At 37.3% G+C, this 21,733-nt stretch overlaps 1 protein-coding gene and 1 pseudogene across 1 annotated transcript in view; one reads left to right on the top strand and one right to left on the bottom strand.

The window, feature by feature from the left end:
- The window catches only part of LOC108301579 (eyes shut homolog), a 1,388,593-nt gene that overhangs the window by 1,249,095 nt on the left and 117,765 nt on the right, over positions 1-21,733 (top strand). The window lies entirely within an intron of this gene.
- The window catches only part of LOC108301578, a 34,456-nt pseudogene continuing 19,214 nt past the window's right edge, over positions 6,492-21,733 (bottom strand).

The following is a 21,733-nucleotide window of genomic DNA, read 5'->3' as shown; positions in this document are numbered from 1 at the left end:
AAATAAATAATGTCTGTGAAGCATGATTAAACAAGTTTAGAGACCACTAATCTAGAGAATTGCCTTCCAAACATAATTTGAGATTTTTACTCCTTCTGTTGATTTCATAAAACTGTTTTAAAGTAGTTGACTTCAAATTATGCTTAAATTATGCTTAAACTACTTGGGATATAGCAAATATTATATATATATATATTTATTTATAATTTATTGTGTAATTTCAACTGGTATTGAAATTGTTCAACTGGTATTGAAATTCAACTGCTGTTGTTAGAGGAAACAATGAAGTGGCATATTTATTTTTTATTGTAATTCTTTGATTATTATACTTTATGTTCTCAGATACATGTGGAGAATATGTGGGTTTGTTCCATAGGTATACATATGCCACGGTTGTTTGCTGCACCAATCAACCTGTCATCTAGGTTTTAAACCCTACAATGCATTAGGTATTTGTCCTATTGGTATCCCTCCCCTGCCTCCCAACCCCTGACAGGTCCCAGTGTGTGATGTTCCCCTTCCTTTGTCCATGTGTTCTCATTATTCAACTCCCATTTATGAATGAGAACATGCAGTGTTTGATTTTCTGTTCCCATGTTAGTTTGCTGAGAGTGATGGTTTCCAGCTTCCACTATGTTCCTGAAAAGGACATAAACTCATCCTTTTTTTATGGCTGCATAGAATTCCATTGTATATATGTGCCATATTTTCTTTATCCAGTCTATCATTGATAGGCATTTGGGTTGGTTTGAAGACTTTCCTACTGTGAATAGTGCTGCAATAAACATACATGTACATGTGTCTTTATAGTAGAATGATTTATAATCCTTTGGGTACATACGCAGTAATGGGATTGCTGGATCAAATGGTATTTCTGGTTCTAGATCCTTGAGGAATCACCACACTGTCTTCCACAATGGTTGGACTAATTTATACTCCCACCAACAGTGTAAAAGCATTCCTATTTCTCCACATTGTCTCCAGTGTCTGTTGTTTCCTATTTCATGATGGCCATTCTAACTGACATGAGATGGTATCTCACTGTGGTCTTGATTTGCATTTCTCTAATGACCAGTGATGATAAGTTTTTCACATTTGGTGGCCACATAAATCTCTTATTTTGAGAAGTGTCTGTTCATATCCTTTGCCCACTTTTTGATGGGGTTGTTTTTCTCTTGTAAATTCGTTTAAGTTTCTTATAGATTCTGGATATTGGCCCTTTGTCAGATGGATAGAGTGCAAAAATTTTCTCCCATTCTGTGGGTTGCCTGTTCACTCTGATGATAGTTGCTTTTGCTCTGCAGAAGCTCTTTAATTAGATACCATTTGCCAATTTTGGCTTTTGCTGCCATTGCTTTTGGTGTTTAGTCATGAAGTCTTTGCCCATGCCTATGTCCTGAATGGTATTGCCTAGGTTATCTTCTAGGGTTTTTATAGCTTTAAGTCTTACATTTAAATCTTTAATCCATCTTGAGATAATATATGTATAAGGTGTAAAGAAGGAGTCCAATTTCAGTTTTCTGAATAGGCTAGCCAGTTTTCCCAACATCATTTATTAAATAGGAAATCCTTTCCCCATTGCTTGTTTTTGTCAGGTTTGTCAAAGATCAGATGGTTGTAGATGTATAGGGTTATTTCTGAGGCCTCTGTTCTGTTCCATTGGTGCATATATATATATATATATATATATATATATATATACACACACACACATGTACACACACATATATACGTATCGGTATGTACTGAGATAATCATGTGGTTTTTGTCATTGGTTCTGTTTCTGTGATGGATTACATTTTTTTTTTTGATGGAGACAGACCCTGTCCTATAGCACTGGTGGCCCATGTACATTATTGATATTTGTATGTTGGACCAGCTTTGCATCCCAGGGATGAAATTGACTTGATCGTGGTGAAAAAGCTATTTAATATGCTACTGGATTCAGTTTGTTGGTATTTTATTGAGGATTTTTGCATCGATATTCATTAGGGATATTGGCCTGAAATTTGCTTTTTATTGTATCTTTGCCAGATTTTGGTATCGGGATGATGCTGGCCTCATAATATGAGTCAGGGAGGATCCCTCTTTTTCTATTGTTTATAATCGTTTCCGAAGGAATGGTACCAGCTCTGTTTTGCACCTCTGGTAGAATTTGGCTGTGAATCTGTCTGATCCTGAGTTTTTGGTTGGTAGGCTATTAATTACTGCCTCAATTTCAGAACTTGTTATTGGTCTATTCAGGGATTCAACTTCTTCCTAGTTTAGTCTTGAGAGGATGTATGTGTGCAGGAATTTATCCAGTTCTTCTAGATTTTCTGGTCTATTTGCATATGGGCGTTCATGGTATTCTCTGATGTTAGTTTGTATTTCTGTGGGATCAGTGGTGATCCCCCCAGTATCATTTTTTTATTGTATCTATTTGATTCTTCTCTCTTTTCTGCTTTATTAGTCTACCTAGTAGTCTATTTTGTTAACCTTTTCAAAAAACTAGCTCCTGGATTCATTGAATTTTTTGGGGGGGGGAGGCAGGTTTGGTGTATCTGTATGTCATTCAGTTCTGCTCTAATCTTAGTTATTCCTTGTCTTCTGCCAGCATTTGAATTTGTTTGTCCTTGCTTCTCTAGTCCATAACTGTGATGTTTGGGTATTGATTTTAGCTATTTTCCACTTTCTGGTGTGGGCAATTAGTGATACAGATTTCCCTCTAAATACCGCTTTGGTTGAGTACCAGAGATTCTCATACATTGCATCTTCTTTGTTCTCAGTGGTTCCAAATAATTTATTTATTTCTGCCTTAATTTTGTTGTTTACCCAGTAGTCATTCAGGAACAGGCTCTTCAGTTTCCATGTTGTTGTGTGGTTTTGTGTCAGTTTGCTAATCCTGAGATCTAATTTGATCCTGTGGTCTAAGAGACTGTTTGTTATGTTTTCTCTTCTTTTGTATTTTCTGAGGAGTGCTTTACTTCCAATTATGTGGTCAATTTTAGAATAAGTGTGATGTGGTGCTTAGAAGAATGTATATTCTGTTGATTTTGGTTGGAGAGCTCTGTAGACGTCTATTAGGTCTGCTTGGCCCAGAGCTGAGTTCAAGTCCTGAATACCCTTGTTAATTTTCTGTCTTATTGATCTGTCTAATATTGAAAGTGGGGTGTTAAAGACTCTCGCTATTATTGTGTGGGAGTGTAAGTCTCTTTGTAGGTCTCTAAAAACTTGCTTTATGAATCTGGGTGCTCCTGTATTGGTTACATATATATTTAGGATAGTTAGCTCTTCTTGTTGCATTGATCTCTTTACCATTATGTAATGTCCTTCTTTGTCTTGTTTGATCTTTGTTGGTTTAAAGTCTATTTTATCAGAGACCAGGTTTGCAACTCCTGCTTTTGTCTTGTTTTGGTTTGTTTGTTTTCCATTTGCTTGGTAAATCTTCCTCCATCCCTTTATTTTGAGGCTATGTGGGTTTCCTGAATACAGCACACTGATGTGTCTTGACTCTACCCAATTTGCCAGTCTGTGTCTTTTAATTGTAGCATTTACATTTAAGGTTAATATTGTTATGTGTGAATATGATCCTGTCGTTATGAGGCTAGCTGGTTATTTTGCGCATTCATCGGTGCAGTTTCCTCATAGTATCATTGGTCTTTATATATTTTGCGAGAGGAGAATGATTAAGAAACTTTATAACAGAAAATGAATGCATCCAATGTCCCCAAATGCATTTCTGACAACAACAAACACACACAGGAGACACAGACAATAGTCACTACATCACAGCCTTGTTCTTTCCAAAGGATAAAATGCCCTTCAAGAATGGGGTGAAGTAGTTAGATGGAGCAGATACTATCCTTTTAACTGGAAAAAAAAAAATGAGCAACAAGTTGGCATCTTAAGAACACACACATTGGGCTCAGAAATCAAGTTAATCCTAAGCCTTAGGTAACATAATGCCATAATCTCAGAGAAACTAGAGCATTATTCCATTAGAGGAGCAATCTTGTGATAGTGTCAAAACATTTAGTAGTGATCTTGCTGCACCAGCTAATGGACCAAGTGGCCTCAACAGCCTCTTTAAAACTCTATGTTTGCCTAATCAAAGATCATTTGAGTAAACTGCTTCCCCACTTCTGCTTAGCATTTTTGGAAGCACAAAGGTTACCCCTTTCCATCCTTTTACTTTCCCGTGTTGGTATGTCTAATTACAGAATAGACGGGCACCACTTAACAGATCACTCCCTTTTGACTACAGGTTGTTTCTCTTCCATATTTAATGAGGCTGGCCACAGCTCCCAAATCTTGGCCTAGCACATCATGGATTGGGAAGCAGAATCTTTAGCTTAGAATGCCAAGTGACAAGGACATGGCTGAAGCAAGAGGCAATTCTTGAACAAGTGCCTGTGGGCAAACCTCACAACCGAGTTTTTTAAATTAGTGGTGACTTTCTAGAACTAGAGCACACATTCAGGACAAACAGTTCTGATGGGAGAGACAGTGGCTATGAATACACTGAGATCAGGCTGTGGTTGTGATCATAACTTGTACTCATCCAGGACCCAGCAGGGCAGAGAGGACACCACCTCCAGACATGCAAGTTTCTGAACAGTGAATTTTAAGAAAAAGCTACTTTCTCTTAAAATTAATATAATACCACAAAAACACTTCTGCATGTTTTATAGTCTCAAACATACACACCCAAATATTAATGTTGGACAGTAGCAACATTCACCCACAGCACAGTATTGTATCCTTCATTGCTACAGACAGTAACGATGCATGTACATATCAGCCTTCAAAATGGTATTTAGTGTCACCACTTGACACTGTGGCCATCTCCCCTCACCCCAACCTGGATATAATATTACACTATCCACTAATATAACCACTGACACACAAATCAAGCTTCCTCCAGTTTAAGAACATTGAACCTCAATCTACATTTCCAGTAAATGAACCAAACTTGTGAGTAGGCCATTCAACTTTTCATGATACATTTAGGGCTTAGAAATGGTTGATTCCATTAGCCTTCCCTATAGTTCAGGTGGCCCAAGATGGAGCCTACAATCTTCCTTGGGGTGTTTGGTGTTTTGAAGGAGTAAAGTAGGAGCACAACAATGGATACTGTCCCCTACCCTACCACCGTATCCTACACACCATCACTGGCATCCAGGAGACAAGCAGCAAGCTCCAGACCCCAAATGTTGGGCACCACAAATAACGCAATATGTGCTGGGAGCATGGGGGTAGGGGTGAAAGAGGAAAAATAAGATCTGGATTTTTGACACACCATATGGGGTCTGAAATTGCTGTTTAGCAATGCATTTGGTTCCACAAAATAGAGGGTGGAGGCAGGACAAAAAAGTTCAACCTAGATAGTCAGCCACAGTCCTAATCACCCACCTTCCAGTACCTTTGAGGCTGCTGAACGTTGCCTATGTTCTTCTCTGAGCTCCTCCAGACTTCATCTTAATGCCAGTCAGACACAAACAAAATCACACAGTAGCTTCAAGTAGCCCTCTTCTTCATCTCAGTTCTAAGTGAGCCGGCCACTGAATAATAAAAGAAGCTATTACATTTACAGGGAGGCCAGTATCCAAATACAATGAAGCAGGCATTTGTTCACTGCTGTGAGTCAGAAATTGAATGTTATAATTTTAAAAATATAATACTACTTATTTAACTTCAAAAACATTTCAGCATCCTAAAACGTACCAAAAAATAATAGAACGTTGCAAATCATGTTTAAGTACAGAAGGTTCTTGAACTTTCATTGATGCAATGACTCTTTGCTGACAATGAAGAGTTCTACAGTTTGTTTAAAAACAGTTTAAAAACTACTGCACTTAACTAAAAACAAAAACAAAACTTCCTATGCCAGCTGACCCCTCTTTGTCCACAGCTAAGATGGCAGCAGAATGCTATGTCACTAGGTACAGAAACAAGACAACCTGAAACTAAATGGAAGTCCGCTGTAGTCTACAGATCTAGGCTCACAGAGCATGCCCTGGGCTACAGCCCCTCCAAAAGGCATCTTCCCCACAGCCTCAATGCCAAGCAAGGAGCATCGAGAGTTTGTGTCAGTTGTTTTGTTCTTTTTACAAACTATAGATATATACAGTTGATAACTCAGAATTTCTAGCAAATAACCACATAGTTAACACCCCCTTACAAATAAATTTAAAAATGCCAGAAAAATGCCTTGTTACACCAACAGCAAAGTGCACAGAGTGAGAAGGACATGAGACCGCCTTTTTATTTTTAAAATGTTTGGAAATATATACAACTTTGATACAGTTTCAGGGTACTCCAGCCACCTATGGTCACTTCTTATAAACCACTGACAATTTCTAGAGCACTGTGAGAGACTACAATATGACAGTGATCAAATTTTATAATTAAACCTAATGAGAGAAACAGACACTTCTCAAATCAGAGATGTGTCACTTACTGCACTCCCCTACTCTGAGTATTCACAAGGAGACAGATAAACAGTTTCTCTATTCGTCCTCCTTCTTTTCTTCCTCCTCGTCTTCTTCCATCTTTTTCATCCACCTATATTTGGGCAACTTTAGCAGGACCCTTTGTGCCATCAAACTTTTCTCTCAACTTATAGTCAGGAACATCCTTGTCATACTTCTCCTTCAGCTTTGCCACCTGCGTGATGTAAGGCTGCTTTTCACTGTCATTTAGGTTATTCCACATCTCATCCAGCTTTTTTTCCATGACTCCAATAGAGATGCCAGAGTTTGTGGATTTGATCTTAGGGCACAATTCTGAACAGAACAGGAAAAATCCAGATGGTGGCTTTTTGGGGACATTAGGATCCTTCTTTTTGCCTCCCTTAGCTGGTCCATAATCTTTCATTTCCCTATCATAGTGCACCTTATTCGGCCTTTGCCATTTCATCATATTTAGATTTCTCTCTCCCAGACGTTGTCTTCCATCTCTCAGAACATTTCTTGGAAAATTCTGCAAAACTGACAGGGACCTCTGAGTTTTTCTTATGATCTTCTCTGCACAACTGCACAAAGAAGGCATAAGCAGACATTTTGCCCTTTGGTTTCTTGGGATTACCTTTAGACTTCCTGACTGCATTGTTCGCTAGTCTGGAGTCTTTATATTTTCATTTGTTTTTGTAGTGGCCGGTACTGGTTTTTCCTTTCCATATTTAGTGCTTCCTTTAGGAGCTCTTGTAAGGCAGGCCTGATGTGAAGAAATCTCTCAGCATTTGCTTGTCTGTAAAGGATTTTTTCTCCTTCTCTTATGAAGGTTAGTTTGGCTGGATATGATATTCTGGCTTGAAAATTCTTTTCCTTAAGAATTTTGAATATTGGCCCCCACTCTATTCTGGCCTGTGTGGTTTCTGCAGAGAGATCCACTGTTAGTCTGATGTGCCTATATTGTACGTAACCTGACCTCTCTCGGGCTGCCCTTAACATTTTTTCCTTCATTTCAACCCTGGTGAATCTGACGATTATGTGTCTTTGGGTTGCTCTTCTCCAGAATTATCTTATTGATGTTCTCTGTAATTTCTGAATTTGAATGCTGGCCTGTCTTGCTAGGTTGGGGAAGTTCTCCGGGATACTATCCTGAAATGCATTTTCCAACTCACTTCCATTCTCCCCATCACTTTCAGGTACACCAATCAATCATAGGTTTGATCTTTTCACCGAGTCCCATATTCTTGGACACTTTATTACCTTTCATTCTTTATCCTCTAATCTTGTCTTCACACTTTATTTCATTACTTTGATCTTCAGTCTCCGATATCCTTTCTTCTGCTTGATCAATTCAGCTATTGATACTTGTGTGTGCTTCACAAAGTTCTCATGCTGTGCTTTTCAGCTCCATCAGGTCACTTTATGTTCTTCTCTAAACTGGTTATTCTAGTTAGCAGTTCCTGTAACCTTTTATCAATGTTCTTAGCTTCCTTGCATTGGGTTAGAACATGCTCCTTTAGCTGGGAGGAGTTTGTTATTACCCACCTTCTGAAGTCTACTTCTATGAATTCATCAAACTCATTCTCCATTCAGTTTTGTTCCCTTGCTGATGAGAAGTTGTGACCCTTTGGAGAAGAGGAGGCATTTTGGTTTTTGGAATTTTCAGCATTTTTGTGCTGGTTTCTTCCCATCTTAGTGGGTTTATCTACCTTTGGTCTTTGATGCTGATGACCTTTTATGGGGTTTTTGTGTGGGTGTCCTTTTTGTTGATGTTATTGCTTTCTGTTTGCTAGTTTTCCTTCTAACAGCCTGGCCCCTCTTCTGCAGGTCTGCTGCAATTTGCTGGAGGTCCACTCCAGACCCTGTTTGCCTGGGTATCACCAGCAGAGGCTGCAGAACAGCAAAGCTTGCTGCCTGTTTTTTCTTCTGGAAGGTTTGTCCCAGAGGGTCACCTGCCAGATGCCAGCCAGAGCTCTCCTATATGAGATGTCTGTTGATCGCTGGTGGGAGGTATCTTTCAATCAGGAGGGATGAGGGTCAGGGACCCAGTTGAGGAGACAGTATGTCCCTTAGCAGAGCCTGAGCACTCTGCTGGGAGATCCACTGCTCTTTTCAGAGCCAGCAGACAGGACCATTTAAGTCTGCTGAAGCTAGACCCAAAGCCACCTCTTCCCTCATGCGCTCTGTCCCAGGGAGATGGGAATTTTGCTATATGCCCCTGACTGGGGCTGCTGCCTTTCTTTCAGAGATGCCCAGCCCAGAGAGAAGGAATCAAGACAGGCAGTCTGGCTATAGTGGCTTTGTAGAGCTGTGGTGGCTTTCTTTGCACTGTGAGGGGAAAACTGCCTACTCAAGCCTCAGTAATGGAAAACACCCCTCCCCTGTCCAAACTGGAGCATTCCAGGTTGACTTCAGACTGCTGTGCTGGCAGCAAGAATTCCAAGCCAGTGGATCTTAGCTTGCTGGGCTCCTTGGGGGTGGAACACACTAAGCAAGACCACTTGGCTTCAGCCACTCCTTTCCAAGGGAGTGAACAGTTCTGTCTCATCAGGGTTCCAGGTGCCACTGGGGTAGGAAAAACCTCCTGCATCTAGCTCAGTATCTGCCCAAACAGCTGCCCAGTTTTTGTGCTTGAAGCCCAGGGCCCTGGTGGTATAGGCACCCAAGAGAATTTCCTGGTCTGTGGGTTTCAAAAACCATGGGAAAAGCATAGTATCTGGGCCGGATAGCACTGTCTCTCACAGCCCAGTCCCGCAGGGCTTCCCTTGGCTAGGGGAGGGAGTTCCCTGACCCTTTGTACTTCCCAAATGAGGAGATGCCCCATCCTGCTTCTGCTCACCCTCCGTGAGTTGCACCCACTGTCTAAGCAGTCCCAATGAGATGAACCAGGTACCTCAGTTTTGTTTTGAGTTTCCCAATGAGTAAATGACTTGATCCTTGCTTTATTATTTCTCCTTTTACCAAATGATGGTCTTCAACATGTTAAGTATCTTGAAAAGCATTCAACATTTGATAAGGAGCCAAAAATAATTATTTAATATGAATCTTCACTCATAAAATTGGGAAGGTATGAATATAGACACTAAATTATTTCCCATATATTTTTATAAAACCAACTAAACTTGAAAAGACTGACACGTTTAGAGGCATCATCATTTAACTGGAGAATTCCAAAATAGAGAGCTCCATTGATTTTTGTCAACTCGGGCAAATAAACAATTTATTAGAGAAAAACACTAGTCTAGCAATGGAGTATTTTTAGAAAGACTCCAAGTTATTGTAGAATTGTCTAGTCAAAATAATTTAACTGGGCAACTCCAATAATCTCATGGCCTATCTATATTATTAATGACTTGACCACTGGCTTCTGGGATTTCTATGCATTTCTAAGACAAATATCAAATTGGAAAATGAAAGAGAAAGAGGGAGAGCAAAGAGAGAGGATGGGGAGAAGGAGAGAAAAGAGAAAAAGGGAGAGTAAGGAAGAGAAGAGAAAGAGAGGGAAAGTATTTCTGAATATTAATTATAGCTTGTAGCCAAATTCTGACTTCACATGTACCTACATTGAATTAAGATTATGCAGTGTATCCAAAATCTACATGTTTTCCCACAATGTTGAATGTTCCATACACCTTCCTTTGTTTAATTAAAAAATAAAATATACATCCAAAGGTAAGGATAAGCAGTCTTGCATAATCAAGTCATAATGTCAATTTTGTTGTAATGGTGATATTGTAAACTCTGAATCAAAACATGAACTGCAAAAGGGAGTTATAAACACCCAATATCAGGAATATAACTCATTTTTCAAAACATATGAATTATTTAATGTTATCCATGATTCCTGAAGGGCTATATGAGTTTTTATTTTCCCAGAGAGAGGTTGTTGCAGGTATTCCTAAAAACAGGCCTTCCTATTTATTTCTAAAATGTTAAAAAATAAATTTTAGAATTTAAATTTTTTTAAAGTTTGAAAAGTAAACAAGAATAGCTTGCATAAGCTCACATATTCATATATTTTAAATTTTTTTGTGTTGCTTACAAAGACGGACAAATATAGGTATATTTTTAGTTCTCTTGTTCTAATAGGATAATGTATGGGACCTGAGTAAGAAATGTTTGCCAGCAATGAACTAGCTCTTTTCTATCTCTGCCATCAGTCAGTCACTTTAGAGCATAACTGGTGTGTGAGTGGTTTATACAGTTAATATAGCTCAGTAAAACCCAGCATTTTACTGCTCATTTTGATTTGTATTCATGATTAAACACCTGGCAGGAAACATCAAATCTTTTCCAGAGGGTAAATCTGAATATTGCACCTAATGATTCAGTTTCAACAATGACATTTTGTAATTCTTTTGCCATTCTAAAGTGGCCAAGGGTATTTTTGAACCTCATCTTTTTTTTTGTTCTTGTGTATTAAATCAACTTGAAATTGTTAAAGTGAGACTCTGTCTGCCCCAAGTCTGTAAGCTCTGGAGAAAGAAGAGCTGTCATCAGGGTGAGTGGCTGATAATTCTGCTTGTTGGAGTATATCCCTGTCACTCTCCAGGTGGATGGCTTAACATGCACCTTGTTGACAGCAAACACCAAAGGGGGCTTCCCAGAAGGACTATCACAGCGGCTGCCCTGCTGAGTGGGTCCCCTAAGTACATGTCAGGGTTGCTTACTTTCTTAACCATGGAGAGCTGATTTTTCCTGAGATAGCTATATTCATTGCATTTTAAGTTTGATGCCTATGTAAGCTTTAAAAATACAGTGGTTAGGAAATAACATATTTCAGAGGTTTGTTGTTTATATGTTTGCGGATTGTAAAATCCCTTTACAATGTTGTTTTGTTTCTTACTGCCACTAAACCTCTCTCCTCCATGACTTGTTATAACAAACACTTCTGAGAAAAGTGTATCTTTAGGATCCTGAATTTCTGAGCTTCTGAATTTTAGTTTACACCAGTAGAGCAGAAGCAGAATTGAAAGCCTCAACAGCTACTTCTCCCACATGTTATGATAGCTAGGGAATTGCACAGCTTCCCATCCTGCAAATTAAAGGACCTAAGGTGCCTTTCTGCCAATATCTAAAAGCTCTTTTGGTTATTCAAACTTGCCCTGTTGGAATAGGAGAATAGCAGAACACCTGTGCAATACACAAAAGGCTGCAAATTTATGGGCGTATTAAGTGAAGTCTAATTATAACTCCATAAAAAAAAATCCCCTAGACAAAAACCCATTTCCAGAGAAGCAGCTTTTGTAAGAACAAACTCAGAAATGATTACATCCCAAATGTGCTGCTAGGTAAAATTGAAAAGCAGTGTTACTCAAAGCATTCTTAGATCTGGAAAGCAAAGAACAACACCTCTTTTTTGCTTTTTCACCCTCTAATCTCTAGAGTAAAGGAAAGTGTAGTGCTACACTTTATTCCCTTAACATCTGCATGCTGTTAATTAATGAACATCACTTTTTAAACAAACTCAAACAGAGAGTTTTATTAACTAAAAAAAAAAAATCCTTGCATCAGTTTCTAGTGATTAAATTAAAGTTGGTAGTTGAAACTATTAATGTTGTGTGATGGGAAGGCTGAATATTTTGAGAACAAAGATGTGAAATAACCAGCTGTGTAGCCTTACACAAGTCACTTTCACTCCCTGCATCTCACTTTCTGCATAACTAATGAGATAGTTGGACTAAATGTTCCCCATCTTTAATATTTTTAATTTTAGTCAGGACCTTTAGATTTACAATAGGGAAAATAAATCATGACTTAAACCTACTGATTGTAATTGCAGCTTTATTTTGTGTATCCCTCCATAGAAGTCATTGCAGTTCATGGCCACCCAAATGCAGAAAACTGAAACTGGACTCCTTTCTTAAACTTTATACAAAAATGTACTCAAGATAGATTAAAGACTTAAATGTAAGCCCCAAAACTGCAAAAACCCTGAAAGAAAATCTAGGCAATACCATTAAGAACACAGGAATTAGCAAATATTTTATGATAAAAAATCAAAAGCAATTGCAACAAAAGCAAAAATTGACAAATGGGATCTAATTAAACTAAAGAGCTTCTGCACAGCAAAAGAAACTATCAACAGAGTGAACAGACAACCTACAGAATGGGAGAATATTTTTGCAATCCATCCATCTGACACAGGTCTAATATCCATAGCCTACAAGGAACTTAAACAAATTTACAAGAAAAAGATAAACAGCTCCATTAAAAAGTAGGCAAAGGATATGAAGAGACATTTCTCAAAAGATGACCTTCATGTGGCCAACAAATATATGAAAAAAAGTACAGTATCACTAACCATTACAGAAATGCAAATCAAAACCAATGAGGTATCATTTCACACTAGTCCAATTGGTGATTATTAAAATGTCAAGAAGCAACAGATGCTGGAGAGGTTGTAAAGAAAAAGGCATGTTTTTACACTGTTGGTGGAAATGTCAGCTAGTTCAACCATTGTAGAAGACAGTGTGGCTATTGTTCAAAGACCTAAAGGCTGAAATGCCATCTAACTCAGCAATTCAGCTACTGAGTATATACCCAAATGAATATAAATTATATACGCATGCATATGTTCATTGCAGCACTATTCACAATAGCAAAGACACTGAATCAACCCAAATGCCCATAAATAATAGGCTGCATACAGAAAATGTGGTACATATTCAACATGGAATACAATGTAGTCATAAAAAGAAATAAGATCATGTTCTTTGCAGGGACATGGATGGAGTTGCAAGCCATTATCCTCAGCAAACTAACAAAGGAACAAAAACCCAAACACCCCATATTCTAATTTATAAGTGGGAGCTGAATGATGAGAACACATGGACACAGTGAGGGGAACAACAGACACTGAGGCCTCTCAGGAAGTGTAAGTTGAGGGAGAACACTAGGAAAAATTGTTAATGGATACTGGGTTTAATACCAGGCGATGGGTGAATCTGTGCAGAAACCACCATAGCACACATTGACCTATACAACAAACATGCACATCCTGCATATGTCTCCCAGAACTTAAAGGGTGAAGAGGTTTTCTAAATATATAATCATGTCATCTGCAAACAGAGATAAATAGACTTCTCCTCTTCCTATTTGAATACCTTTATTTCTTTCTCTTGCCTGGTTGCCCTGGCCAGAACTTCCAATAGGAGTGGTGAGACAGGGCATCTTTGTCTTGTGCTGGTTTTGAAAGGGAATGCTTTCAGCTTTTCTTATTCAGTGTAATATTGGCTGTGGGTTTGTCATAAACCACTTTAATTATGTTGAGATACGTTCCATCAATACCTAGAGTTTGAGTGTTTTTAGCATGAAGGGGTGTAAAATTTTATTAATGGCCTTTTCTGCATTGATTGAGATAATCAACTTAAAAAGTCCTTAAGCAGATAGATAAGCAACTCAGCAAAGCCTCAGGATACAAAATCAATATGCAAAAATTACAAGCATTCCTCTACACCAATAATACACAAACAGAGAGCCAAATCATGAGTGAATTTCAATTCTCAATTGCTACAAAGAGAATAAAATACCTAGGAATACAACTTACAAGGGATGTGAAGGACCTCTTTAACAAGAACTATAAACCACAGTTCAAGGAAATCAGAGAGGACACAAACAAATGGAAAAAACATTCCATGCTCATAGGTAGGAAGAATCAATATTATGAAAATGGCTATACTTCCCAAAATAATTTATAGATTCGATGCTAATCCCATCAGGCTACCATTGACTTTCTTCATGAATTGAAAAAAAAGTACTTAAATTTCATATGGAACCAAAAAAGAGCCCATATAGCCAAGACAATCCTAAGCAGAAAGAACAAAGGTGGAAGCATCATGCTATCTGACTTCAAACTATTCTACAAAGCTACAGTAAACAAAGCAGCATGGTACTGGTAGCAAAACAGATATATAGACCAATATAACCAAACAGAGGCCTCAGAAATAACACCACACATCCACAACCATCTGATCTTTGACAAACCTGACAAAAACAAGCAATGGGGAAATGATTTCCTATTTAACAAATGGGGTTGGGAAAACTGGCTAGCCACATGGAGAAAACTGAAACTGGGCCTCTTCCTTACAGCTTATACAAAAATTAACTCAAGATTGATTAAAGATTTAAACATAAGGCCTAAAACCATAAAAACCCTAGAAGATAACCTAGGCAATATCAGGACATAGGTATGGGGAAAGACTTCATGACTAAAACACCAAAAGCAACGGCAACAAAAGCCAGAATTGACAAATGGGATCTAATTAAGCTAAAGAGCTTCAGCACAACAAAAAGAAACTATCATAAGGGTGAACAGACAACCTACAGAATGGGAGAAAAATTTTGCAATGCATTCATCTGACAAAGGGCTAATATCCAGAATCTACAAGAAACTTACACAAATTTACAGGAGAAAAACAAACAACTCCATCAAAAAGTGGATGAAGGATGTGAACAGACACTTCTCAAAAGAAGACATTTATGCAGCCAACAAACATAAGAAAAAAGGCACATCATCACTGGTCATTAAAGAAACGCAAATCAAAACCACAATGAGATACCATCTCATGTCAGTTAGAATGGCAATCATTAAAATATCTGGAGACAACAGATGCTGGAGAGGATGTGGAGAAACAGGAATGATTTTACACTGTTGGTGGGAGAGTAAATTAGTTCAACCATTGTGGAAGACAGTGTGGTGATTCCTCAAGGATCTAGAACTAGAAATACCATTTGACCCAGCAATCCCATTACTGGGTATATATCCAAAGGATTATAAATCATTCTATTATAAAGACACATGCACCTGTGTGTTTATTGTGGCACTGTTCCCAATAGCAAAGACTTGGAACCAATCCAAATGCCCATCAATGATAGACTGGATAAAGAGAATGTGGCACATATATACCATGGAATACTATGCAGCCATTAAAAAAAGATGAGCTCATGTCCTTTGCAGGAACATGGATGAAGCCGAAAAGCATCATTCTCAGTAAACTGACACAAAAACAGAAAACTAGACGCCATATGTTCTCACTCATAAGTGGCTGTTGAACAATGAGAACACATGGATACATCATACATGGGGGCCTGCTGGGGGCTGGGAGGGTAGGGGAGGGATCACAAGGGGTCAGGGGATAGGGGCAGGATAGCATTAGGAGAAATACCTAATGTAGATCATGGGGTGATAGATTCCGCAAACCACCATGACACGTGTATATCTATGAAACAAACCAGCACATTCTGCACATGTACCCCAGAACTTAAAGTATAATAATAATAAATGTTCCCCAGACTTTTAGACTGAGGAACTTACAGATAATGGAATCTTTTATTGAAAACTGAGAATAAGCATCTCGTGATGGAAATAGGGTTTACTTTTTTGTTTCTGATGCCAGAGGGATGGGTAATTAGAGATGTCAAATCGAAAACTGGGTATTTGATTTTGGTCTTCAAATGAGAGACCTGGCCTAGAAATGAAAAATTGGGAGTTGTCTCTCAAAATGTTAAGTACCTTAACAGAAAAAAGGGGGGGGGGCATGTATGACAAACTCATAGCCAACAACAGACTCAATAGGAAAAAGTTGAAAGCTTTTTATCTAAGATCTAGAACAAGACACAAAACAATGATAGCCACATTCACTACTTTCATTCAACATAGTACTGGGTCCTAGAAGAGCAATTTGGTAAGAGAAAGAAATAAAGGGCATCCAAATAGGAAACAAGAAAGTGGAATTGTCTCTCTTTTGCACTCGACATGATGTACCTGTAGAAAACCCTAAGAGCTCCACCAAAAAATTCTTAAAACCGATAAATCAATAGCATTTCTACACACCAATGATGGTCTAGAGGAAAAGGTAATCAAGAGTGCAATCCATTTAGAATAGCTACAATAAAATAAAATATCTAGGAATAAATTTTACCAAGGAGGAAAATCTCTCTCCAAAAAAAAGCTCTAAAACACTGTGTTAGTCTGTTTTTATCCTGCTGATAAAGACATACCCAAGACTGGGCAATTTACAAAAGAAAGACATTTAATTGGACTTACAGTTCCATGTGGTTGGGGAAGCCTCACAATTATGGCAGAAGGCAAGGAGGTGCAAGTCATGTCTTACATAAATGGCAGCAAGCAAAGAGAGAAAATAAGAGCCAAGTGAAATGGGTTTCTCCTTACCAAAGCATTGGATCTTGTAAGACTTATTCACTACCAGGAGAACAGTATAGGAGAAACTGCCCTCATGATTCAATTATTTCCCACCAGGTCCCTCCCACAACACATGGGAATTATGGGAGTAAAACTCAAGATGAGATTTGGGTGGGGACATGGAGCCAAACCATATCAAACACTAATGAAATGAATTGAAAAGGAACACACAACAAAAATGGCAAGCCATCCCATGTTCACGAATTGAAAGACTATTGGGAAAATGACTGCAGTACAAAGTGATTTATAGATTTAATGCAGTCCCTATCAAAATATCAATGACATTCTTCATACACACACACAAACACACACACAAACACACACACACACACACACACACGCACACACACACAAAATCCTAAAATTGGTATGGAACTACAAAAGACCTTGAATAGCCAAGGCAATCATGAGAAAAAAGAACAAAGCTAACTTCAAAATATAGTCAAGCCTAGAGTAATCAAAACAGCATGATATCGGCATAAAACCAGACACATTGACTAATGGAATACAACACAGAACCCAGAAATAAATTCATATATTTAAAGCCAACTGATTTTTAACAAAGATGCAAGAACATTTTTGGGGAAAGAGACAGTCTCTTCAACAAATGGTGCTGAGAAAAACTGGATATCCATATGAAACTAGACCCCTCTCTCTTACCATATACAAAAGTCAACGAAAAATGGATTAAAGATGTAAGTTTAAGACCTGAAACTCTAAAACTATTAAAAGTAGCATGGGATAAATGCTTCAGGACATTAGTCTAGGCAAAGACTTTATAGAGAAGACCTCTAAATCACAGACAACACAAGCAAAAATAGACAAATAGGATTACATCAACCTAAAAGGTTTCTGCACTGCAAAGGAAAAGTCAACAGAGAAAAATGACAACTTACAGAATCATAGAAAATATGTGAAAACTATTCATCCTACAAGGGATTAATATCCAAAATATATAACTCAAGCAACTTAATAGCAAAACAAACAAACAATCCAATTAAGAAATGGGTAAATGAGCTGAACAGACATCTCTCAAAAGAAGATATACAAACAGCCAAGTGGTATATGGAAAAAACGCTCAACATCATTCATCAGCAAGGAAATGCAAATCAAAACCACAATGAGATATTATCTTACCCCAGTTAGAATGGCTATTATCAAAAAAAAANAAAAAAAAAAAAAAAAAAGGAAAAATAGCAAATGCTGGCAAGGATATAGAGAAACAGGTACACTTACATACTGTTGGTAGGAATGTAAACTAGTCCAGCCATTGTAGAAAACAGTATGGAGGTTCCTCAAAAAACTAAAAATAGAAACACCATACAATCCAACAGTTCCACTGCTGGGTATGTATTCACAGAAAAGGAAAGCAGTATGTCAAAGAGATTTCTGCACTTCTTATGTTTATTGGAGCTCTAGTCACAATATCCAAGGCTGAGCACTGTGACCCATACCTGTAATGTCAGCATTTTGGGAGGCAGAGGCAGGAGAATCACTTGAGCCCAGGAGTTCAAAACTAGCCTGGGCAACATAGTGAGTCCCCATTTCTATTCTATATTTTAATTTTTTAAATAAATAAATAAATCCAGGATATCAAATCAACTTAAGTACCCATCAACAGATGAATGGATAAAGAAAATGTATACTTGGAATATTATTGTGTACTTGGATTATGCAATGGAATACTATTCAGCTTTGACAGAGAAATAAATTCTGTCATTTGCATCAACATAGAAAACTTGGAGAACATTATGTTAACTGAAATAAGCCAGGAACAGAAAGATAAATATCGCATGTTCTCACTCATATGTGGAAGCCAAAATAGCTGATCTTAATGAAGTATAAAGTAGAATAGTGATTACTGAGCCTGGCACAGTGGCTCACGTCTGTAATCCCAGCACTTTGGGAGGTTAAGGAGGGTGGATCACCTGAGGTTGGGAGTTCAAGTCCAGCCTGACCAACATGGAGAAATCCCGTCTCTACTGAAAAAACAAAATTAGCCTGGCATGGTGGCACATACCTGTAATCCCAGCTACTAGGAAGGCTGAGGCAGGAGAATCATTTAAACCCAGGAGGTGGAGGTTGTGGTGAGCCAACATTGTACCATTGCACTCCAACCTGGGCAACAAGAGTGAAACTCCGTCTCCAAAAAATAATAGTGATTACTAAAGTAAAGGCTGGAAGGGGTTTATAGAGAAGGGGACAGGGGACAGCCAAAGGTTAGTTAATGGATACAAAAGAACAGCTAGATAACAGAAAAAAGTTCAAGCATTCTAGCACTACAGAGTGTCTATAATTAACAATAATTTTCTGTATATTTTCAAGAAGCTAGAGCAGAGTTTGACTGTTCCCAACAAAAAGAAACGATAAAAGTTAAACATGATGAATGTGTTAATTCCCCTGATTTGATTATTACACGTTGAATGTATGTATTAAAATTTCACACTGTGCCCCAAAAAAGTGAATTATCATGTATCAATTTAAAATAATAAAAGAAAGAATTGGGAATTGTCAGCATATAAATAGTATTTAAGCTCAAGGAAATATATGCGATCACTTATAAAGAAACTGTAGAGAGAGCAATAATATCTAGAATTTAGAGAGAGGAGAAAGGGAGACTGAGATGTGGTCATAGAGGGAGCAGAAAAACCTGGAGAGCAAGTTGTCACAGAAGCAGCGAGAGGCCTACTCCTCAGGAGAAAAGGCTTTATCCTATGTGGGAGACAGACATGTTTCCCACTTGAGCCCTCACTGGCCTTCCTGTCACCTACAGGGGAAAAATGCTAAGAAACATTCATGAAGGAACACAGCCTACTAAAAGACACTGTTTGTTTTTGTTTTGTTTTAATTATTTATTTATTTTAATTATACTTTTTTTCTCACATAACAATATGGATGAATGTAACTAAAATAATGTTAAGCAAACAAATCTCACAATGAAAAGAAAAAAGAACACCATGACTTTATTAAATGAAGTTTAAATATATTCAAAATTAATCAGATTAGAAGTCAGGATAGGGGTTCCCTTTGGGTGAAGGTAGTGACTTCAAAGGCTCATAAGCAGAATTTCTAGAGTAAGGGTATTGAATATATCCTACTTAGGATTACTGTGTTCAATCTGTGACCCTTCATCAACCTGTATTATAATTTATGTAATTCATGCATGTTATAGGTGATGGGGATGGAGGCAGCAAACCACATTGCCACATATGTACCTATGCAACAATCCTGCAGGTTCTTCACATGTACCCCAGAACCTAAAGTGCAATAAAATACATATATATATATATGTTTACAAATCATATATATATATATATATATATGTTTACAAATCAGAAACCGGAGTTTCTGGTACATTGTGTCTTCGTTCTCGTTGGTTTAGAAAAAAATCTTTATTTCTGCCTTCATTTCATTGTTTATCCAGTCAACATTCAAGGGCCATTTGTTCAGTTTCCATGATGTTGTGCAGTTCTGAGTTAGTTTCTTAATCCTGAGTTCTAATTTTATTGCACTGTGGTCTGAGAGACTGTTTGTTATGATTTCCATTCTTTTGCATTTGCTGAGGAGTGATTTACTTCCAATTATGTGGTCAATTTTACAGCAGTTCTTAAATTGGAAGACAGTTAACACTAAAACCATAATAAATTCATTTGGTTAATTCTTTAAAATGTACACTTATGAATTGTAAACTTATCTGGATATGTGTTATACTTCAATAGAAAGTTAAATACAAAAAAAAAATTGTAAATTATCAACCTTCACTTCATTCCTTTGTCTAATTAGAAAGTTAGAGTGCCGTTTGGTTAAATTGCAATCACTTATAATTTAATATATTTTTCTCCCATTCTTATTTCTTGTTTAGGACACACTCTGGACATATATTTGCCACCTCAACCACACAGAATGCTAACTGAAAAAGACATAATCAGAGATAAGCTGCCTCATTTTAGATGACTAAGATTTTATCTATGTAGCAAGAAAAAAAATCAGTAACAAAATTCTCTACTCAGATTAGAAAATTCCTATCAATTTTCAAACTGTTTTTAATTTTATCTAGGGTGCTCAAGAAGGCTAGCATATGAGTAGTATGTAGAAAACAAAGCCATCACTTGTCACTATGAAAGTTACAGCTCTAGGAATCACCAAAATGTAGTGTTCTTTTTTTATAAAATATTTCCATGTTTTTATAGTTCAAATCAATGTTAATATAAGACCATATTGTCAAAAAATATTGATTGAATGTCTCATGTGAATTGATAGAACATCATAGTATCAGACACTGCGGGGAATACCAAAGAAAAATAGTCCCAACCCTCAAATTTACTGTTTTGAAAGGAGGAAAAATATTATTTTCATTTTAAAAAAAAAAAGCAGAAAATGACACAAGGCCAAGTTATAGCAAAGGACTATGTCTTAGTTATCCTTATGTTCTTCAGAGTTATTAGATGCTGTGATTTTTACATCAGTGTTAGCAGACTACTAAATATTTACTGAATAAATTGCATTAATGAGTGTGCTGTGGTCAAATGAGGACTATGTCATCATTCCCCAAGCAACAGAGATCCTAATGAACCCGTCCCTCTATAACTATTCAGTTCGTGCAAAAGTAATTGCCATTTTAATGGCAAAAACTGCAATTACTTTTGCACCAACCAAAATATTTTGAAAATCTGCACTCTTTTATAAATCTTCCTTAGTTTCTTCCCATACTGTATGATTTTTACATAGAAAATTAATTTGATATTTTTTTCTACTTTTTTAGAACAATGACTTTTTCCACTGTTGACAATTTCTAACAGACAAGGTTTATTATGCTCACTTTTTCTTTTTTGTTCTAACATTAAACTAAAATTGAATATTTTTTTTAACAATTTCATGCTTCTAAGAACAGTCAGTGTTGATGCAAATAACTTTATGTTAATCTTTTTTTCTTTTTTGCATTTTGTTAAAAATGTCATTTTTTGGTAAAAGAAAAATATTTTACCAAATTTTTTTTTGTAAAAGGCAAATTTTACATTCACCCAAAAGCAAACAGAATTTCTCTTTTACCAGAAACCATTAGCCTTTTGTAACTGGCTTCTTTCTTTTTCTTTTT

This window comes from Cebus imitator, unplaced genomic scaffold (genome assembly GCF_001604975.1).
Source record: "Cebus imitator isolate Cc_AM_T3 unplaced genomic scaffold, Cebus_imitator-1.0 Scaffold36, whole genome shotgun sequence".
Lineage (NCBI taxonomy): Eukaryota > Metazoa > Chordata > Mammalia > Primates > Cebidae > Cebus > Cebus imitator.
This window is presented reverse-complemented; position numbering and strand designations above follow the sequence as displayed.